Raw genomic sequence first — 7773 nt, forward strand, 5'->3', positions numbered from 1 at the left:
GAAATACAAAATACAAAACAAAATAAAGAGCAACATGAAGGAGAGATGTTAGGAAAGCGGTAGAAAGACTTTTTGGAAAATGGGTAAAGGGATCAGGAAAGGAGGGAAGAGGGGAGAATAGGCATGAGGATATTATGGTTTAGAGACTCTTAAAGATGGACTAAATACATTTTACATAAAGAGATGGACATGAATCTTTTGGGTGCCAGGGGCAGAAATTATGATTTAGATTAAGCATGCCCCCTGAAAAGCTCATGCATTCAGAGGTTGGGCTTTTCCAAGGTGATGGATCATATAGGGAATTTTTTCATCAGTGGATGAATCCACTGAAAAATTTAGATGTAAATGTGTTTTTAGGAGAAGGGGCTGCTCCAACGAAGTTGCCACCTGGAGCCATGACCAGGAGAGTTATATCTCCCTCCTCAGCTACTCCATTCTGTACTTTCTGCTTTCCATAGGTTCAGCAGCTGTTCTCTCCCCAGCCCCTTCCAATATGCTATGTATGCCTTTGGGTGAGCCCACCATGGACTGAATCCTCTGAAACCGTGGGTCAAGTTAAACATTGATGTCAAAGATCATGTCCAGACAATCAGACAATGAAGAAATGACTAACACAGGGAGCAAAGGGGATCCCAATTACATATACCAATTCCTCACAATGAGTTTAGTTATTACATATTACAAATGAGTGTAATTATTACATATCACAAATGCATACAAATAAACATTTTGGAATGTCAAACTTGGAACTTTGTCTTTTAAGCCTGTGACTCAAACCCTTTTTGCCAAAATGTGTCTGGATTTTTCTTCAAACATTTTAATACCAAGTTATTGGCTTTTCTTGTAAAGAATAAATGAATCAAAGATTTTTGAGTGAAGAACTCAGGGCCAAAACACTGGTAGAAGTGGGGAGAGGTGGGCCTCTACAACCATTTCTAGCCAGTCTGAGTGGACTGTCCTGCAGTGACCATGCCATGAAAAGGCACCCAGCCCTCCACTGTCCAGCTTAAGAAAGGGGCAGTGCCATCTCTAGATGCCACCAGCAGAGGCACCCAACCAGAGCCACCATCTGGTCATGCCAATGGCCCAGCCACCACCACAGAGACTCCAGGTTTTTAATATTGTAGGGTGAAGTTGAACAAATAGCTGTGATGAAACCAAAAGGCTAGACTGAACATGATTAGAGTATGCTTGAATATTTAGAAGATATAATTGGTTGTGGATGACTAAATGAACCTATGAAAGTCCTGTGTCGAAGAGTTGAAATACTAAATGAACACAGAGGAGATAACTTAAACAGAGTTAAAATGGTGGAAAAGGAAAAGGATGGCACAGAAGGAGAAACAACATAGCCAGTTAATTTCTTGCCACGGAAAATGAAATATTCAGAAAAAAATCTTGTTTGTCAGTACTACATTTATGATTTGCAGAAACGAATTACTGTAATGGAGATGCAAAAGGAAAAGATTCATGAAGATACCAAAGAAAATAATGAGAGGCACAATATAGTGCCAAATGAAATGAAAGCAACGAGTAAAGCTCTACAAGATATCAGAAAGAAACTCAAAAAATTACAAAATTCATTGAGGAGAATAAAGAAAACTATACACAGCTGATTTGGAAGATGTTCAAGTTAGGGAAAAGTTAAAGAATGCTACTAGTAAAGGCATAAAACTGGAGAAACAACTTCAAAAAGAAGTAGAAAAGGCTGAAGCATTTGAAAGTATACCTGCCAAGACTGAGAAGATCACAACTCAAACAATAAGAAACAATTCCCTTGAAAAGGAAAAAGAGAAAGAAGAGCAAAAGTTAAAGGAAGTTATGGATAGTCTTTGACAGGAAACACAAGGGCTTCAGAAGGAAAAAGAAAGTTGAGATAAAGAACTTATTGATTTCAACAAATCTGTAAATGAAGCACATTCAAAATGGCAGTAACCCAGTCAGGACTTGATATCTACCTCAGTCGATATACTACTCCAACATCTCAGTTAAGTAAGGCAAAAGAAGCTCTAAGTGCAACTTCTGAGACTCTCAAAGAAAGCAAAGTTGCAATCAGAGATATATAGAGAAAACTCAATCAAATGAAACAAGAATTAAAGGAGAAGGAAAAAGAAATTCAAAAACTTACACAAGAATAAATAAACTGCAAAAGTTTGTTTCATAATCTTTTTCAAAATGTTGAAGAAGGAAAGAGTTCTTTAGCAATGAATCAAAGTAGAGGGAAAGTACTTGATGCAATAGTTCAAGAAAAAATGTCTAGCAGTGTTCAGGAATATATGGAAGATTAGGGGACCTAGGAGCCACTGACAGAAAATATGAAGTGGCTATTTCATCTTCTTGCCATGCCTTCGACTACATTGTTGTTGATTCTATTGATACAGACCAAGCAAGTGTAAACTTCTTTAAAGACAAAATATTGGAGTTGCACCCTTTATAGGTTTAGGTAAGATGGCAGTCTGGGTCCAAAAAATCACAACAATTCAAACTCCTGAAAATACTCCTCTGTTATTTGATTTAGTTAAGGTAAAAGTTGAGGAAATTCGCAAGCTTTTTACTTTGCTTTACGAGATACTTTCGTAGTTGACAACTTGGATCAAGCCACAAGAGTAACACATCAAAAAGGTACAAGACGGAGGGTGGTAACTTTACAGGGGCAAGACATAGAACAGTCAGGTACAATTATTGGTGGTGGAAACAAAGTAATAAAATGAAGAATGTATTTTTCAGTTGTTGTAGAAATCTCTGAGGAAGAGGTACATAAAATGGAAGCACGGGTGCAAAGAGATTGTCAGAAAGCAATGCAAATCCAGGAACAGAAAGTACAATTTGAAGAAGCAGTAATTAAGGTATCAAATAATGACTGAGAAAGGAAGAATACACTAGAGAAGTTTACTGTAAGCATCCAGTGTTTATCAGATCAAGAAGAATATTTGAATATAAAGGTTAAGGAACTTGAAGCTAATGTACTTCCCACAGCCCCTGACAAAAGAGGAGAAATTGTTCGAAGAAAATGTCAGTGCTTTCAGAACGGAATATGATGGTGTGACTGAGAAATCTGGTAAAGTAGAAGCTGAGGTTAAACAGTTACACAGCATCATCCTGGAAATCAGTAACCATAAACTCAAGGCCCAACAAGACAAACTTGATAAAATAAATAAGCAACTAGGGAAATGTGCTTCTCCTATTTCTAAAGCCCAAATAGCAATCAAGACCACAGACAGAAATCTTAAAAAGGCATGAGACTCTGTGTTTCGCACAGAGAAAGAAATAAAGGATACTGAGAAAGAAGTAAATGACCTAACAGCAGAACTAAGAAGTATTGAAGACAAGGTAACAGATGTCATAAAAAGTACAAATGCTGCGACAGACTCCTTACCAGAGATCCAGAAAGACCATCATAATCTGCTTCAAGAACTAAAAGTTATTCAAGATAATGAACATACACTTCAAAAAGATGCATTTAGTGTTAAGCTGAAATTTGAACAAATAGATGCTCACATTGCTGAAAATAATTATAAAACACAATATTGGCAAAAAGCAGATTTCAAAAGCATCATTTCATCATATAGGACATAATCCTCTTGAAGAGGTTTCTGTTCTAAACCCAGAGGATTTTGAAACAATCAAGAATCCAGATTCTATAACAAATAAAATTACACTTTTGTAATCCCAGTGCCATAAAATTAAACTAAACCTTGGTGTCTTTGCAGAGTATAAAACACAAGTATGAATGAATTGTTTAAGAATTATAAATTTTTAGTTGTTAGCCTAAATTATGACCTTACTTTTATATAATGAGCAGTATTAATTTTCATCTCATTTATATCTGAATAGATTCAAATCTTTGCACAGGAAGAATTATATTTGCTGCATTTGGCAGAGTTGTATAAAATCACTTTTGAAAGAGATAAGTTTAGACAGACATATGAAGATCTTCAAAAACAAAGGCTTAATGAAATCATGCCAAGTTCTCATGTAATTACAAGAAAATTAAAGGAAAATTAGCAAATGCTTGCTTTGAGAGAGGATGCTGAACTGGAGCTGATGTACAACCTAGGTACTTTGTCTGAGGAAAATATGTTCAGGAACAAACAAAAAATGCCCAGTTTGAAATACTATGTTTGAGATTTCTGATAGACTTATTGAAATTTACAGGACATACAATATACCAAAGAATGTTGTAGTAAACCCAAAAGAAATTGCATCTAAAGGACTTTGTTGAATTTTATACTGAAGATTCACTTGGAATTGACATAAATATGGTGTATTAGTCATTTTCTAAGAATTGTGACCTGTTTAAAATACATACTCTAAATTATGACAAAAATGTTTTATGATGTTAAGAATCATGTTACAATGTCTATAACAATGTTCTCTAAGGCAGGAAGATTGTAGGTTCAGCCCATGCTGAACAATTCTGTAATTTAGCAAGACACTATCTCAAAAAAGGGGACTGGGAATCTCACTGTGAAGACCCTGGGTTCCCTCTCCAGTGGGTAGCCCCCAGCTTTGTTTTCTTGTTTTTTTTTTTTTTCTTTTATATAGGTTTGCAGGAGATGGTAAGAATGAAAGGGGGTTTTTTGAGATGAGGTTTCACTTCACTGTGTAGTAAAGGTGGGCCTCAAATTTGTGGTGATCTGCCTGACTCAGCCTCTTCAGTGCTGAAATTGCTGGTATATGTTACCATACTCGGCAGATGAGTGTTTTGTAAGTGCCAGACTATTAAGAAAAATCAGATTCCTGTAGGTTGAAATGATTTGCCCTTTGTTCTAGGGTATAACCAGTAGAGTTATGCTTGTTGAGATAAAGTTCCAAAACCAGATCTTGTCAAGGGCCAATATGTGGAAATTCGACCTATGCTAGAAAAACCTGCTACACTCATCTTGAATAAAATTATAAAGCATTCCATTTGGTTTACTAACTTTGACAATCATATTTCCCAAATAATAGAAACCCAGTTTTGCAAATAGCCACACTTAATCTATAAGATTTTAAACATAGGTACTTCAAAACTTGATGTGCTTTGACTATTTAAAATGTGTTGCAAAAGAGAATGAAAGAAACAAAGTTTCAACTGGCACTGGTGGTGCACCCCTGTAATCCCAGCCCTCTGGAGCTGAGGGCAGAGGATTGTTGAGTGTTCTACACTAGCCTGGGCTACAAAGTGATCTCAAGGTCAGCCAGAAGTGTATAGTGTGACCCTCTCTCAAAAAGACAAAAAACAAACAAATAAACAAATAATGTTTGAACATGACTAGGTTATATCTCATAAGAATGTATATAGAATATACCATGAATGTAGTTTGACTGCCAAGTTGTCAGGAGTTTGAATTATATTGGCTCAAGAATATTATGCTACTGAAAGTAAGTCAACAACCCCTTGATTGAATCAAACAATTTTGACCTAGCTATTTAAGTTCTTGATATTTACCCTCAGGATTAAAAATGAAGTATTTTATTATTCAGAAGACTATTGTTATATATCAAAAACCCAACATTTTGCGTCATAATAAAGCCATTATAATGGAAACACAAAAGTAAAAAGAAAGAGCAAATGAAGCAAAGTGTTCAGATCCTTGAAGTCAATAAATTTTAAGAGTGAAATTTGTGGAAAAAGATTATCTAAGTTTGAATATGGAATTTTCATTAAGTAGGTGTAAGGTCTTAGATAAACAACGTCATCTAGTAAAATAAAATCATAGAAGTTACTAATTTATGCCTACTGAGTTATACTCATAGATTAAACGTCATAATGCAAGAAAAGAGCATAACTAAACACAATTGGACTATACAGTGATTTATCCTTTTTATTTATGTAATGCTTAACATTGAAATAGTTTCCTCTAACTAAAAGTCTAGGTCATTAAACAATTCTCCCATCCTATTTGTCTCTAAGAATGCCTACATTTTCACAGATCTTTCCAGGTAGTGCATGCTCTTTCAGCCAGATTCATTTCTAAAGCCTGTATTCTACTTCTATACAAGTTATCTTTTAACAACCTTTAAACCATTAGAATTCATCTTTGATGGGTCACTCCTAAATTCCCTGTAGTTATAGCTCTCAAAGCCTCTAAAATTATGCTGTAGTGATGGATTGAAGTAATAGAACAGGATATCAGTATGCCTAATGTCCGTAGACTTGAAGAGTATTTGTAGAAATGTTCGTAAAACTGTACACATAATATTTTCCCTTGTAAAGTCATCTTAAATATAATTCAACATTTTTACTTAAAAAATTTCATGGGGAGAATTATGCATAATCAAATTTAATGAACCAGTGATGACAGAATATGTAAGTCTGTGTAAAGTTTACTCATTTTTTTACAGATTTCTGAGGACGAAAACAGGACCTTTCCTTTACGATGCTTTACACTGGACACAATTTATCCCCACAAGGTTATAATAAATATAATCAGTAGTCTTACTCTTGTGTTTTGTACCGCTTACTCATCTTGCAAATGAACAATAAAAAAACTTAAGTATGTAAAATATTTCTTTTTGAACATCTTTGTTTAAAAAATTTAAAAATTACAATCGACTGACAATGTGACTACTAGAAATGTTTAACTTATAGTTTATATTTGCTTAGTATTTTGCTTTTTAAATTTTATTAAGCTAATAGTATTACATATAAATTAATAAATGGCTGCCATCTCAAAGTTTTAATTTAGGTGGATGAGTCAGCTAATATCTGCATTTTATAAACAGCAACAGATAATACTTTAGTTTTATGTGTGTTTTCTTTCTTTTTCCTTGTCTCTTACAATTTACCAGTCCTTAGTGTGTTACAGTCTGCTTCTTTCATTTGTTTTTCTTTTGTCTTTCATAGAGTACAAGCCTTTTGTGTTCTTAATTTATTTATGTCATTATTGTTGTCCTATCTTTGTGTTTAACTGCTCAAATGTGATAGTTGTTTAAATTGTTCCCCTTTACTTCATATTTGATTTCAGGATCTTGAAAAAGAAGTGTCAATTTTTCCAGGGAAAGAGGTAATAGACAAAATTTATAATTGTTGAGAAAACCTGGTAGAATTAAGAGGGTACCTCCAATGAAGAAGAATAAGAAAAGTAGTATTTCACATAATTTTGTTGTATACATTTAAAAAGATAAATGTATGAAGGTGACATAAAGATGACAAAATCTCTCTCTGTGTAGAAAATTTTAAGTATATTTTTGTAGCAATTTTCATATAATTCTGACAATATTACAAGCATACAGTATTCTTGCCTATGGAAAGTTTTATAATTCACTGACAAAAAATGTATAATGTAATGAGATAAAGAAAAGTGAAAATTTTTTTTCACACAGTTCTGACAAGCATACAATATTCTTGCCTATAGAAAGTTTTCTAGTTCTCTGACTCAAAAAATATGCAATGTAATGAGAGGAAGTAAATTGAGGATTTTTTCCATTTAATAACTGTAATTTTTATGATGTCAAATACTAGATGAAATAAATTACTTGTATGAAATGATAGCACTTATATTCACACATTTAAAAATGAATTTTCTACTAAATTAAAAGTAATGCGATATTTAAATGACCTATATGTTTTAGTCTTCAAAATAATTGTTTGAACCTACTGCTATCATTGTAGCTGTCAGACAAATGGTGACCCTGAGTCACTGAAAGTTAGGCAATTTTCTTGAGTTTTATAGGGTGTAGATGGAAAGGAAGAATTCAGAAAACCATTTCTATGGGCTCCAATAAAAATATAATTGTCTTTGTTATGTGAAAATATATACTAAGAATGGTAAACCTTATGAATGTTAA

At 33.8% G+C, this 7773-nt stretch overlaps 1 pseudogene; it reads left to right on the top strand.

Annotated features, from left to right (window-relative positions):
* Positions 1 to 236: 236 nt before the first annotated feature.
* Positions 237 to 6462, top strand: LOC102026520 (annotated as a pseudogene).
* Positions 6463 to 7773: the final 1311 nt, after the last annotated feature.

The sequence above is a fragment of the Chinchilla lanigera genome, unplaced genomic scaffold, assembly GCF_000276665.1.
Source record: "Chinchilla lanigera isolate Chin_1 unplaced genomic scaffold, ChiLan1.0 scaffold00072, whole genome shotgun sequence".
Taxonomy (NCBI): domain Eukaryota; kingdom Metazoa; phylum Chordata; class Mammalia; order Rodentia; family Chinchillidae; genus Chinchilla; species Chinchilla lanigera.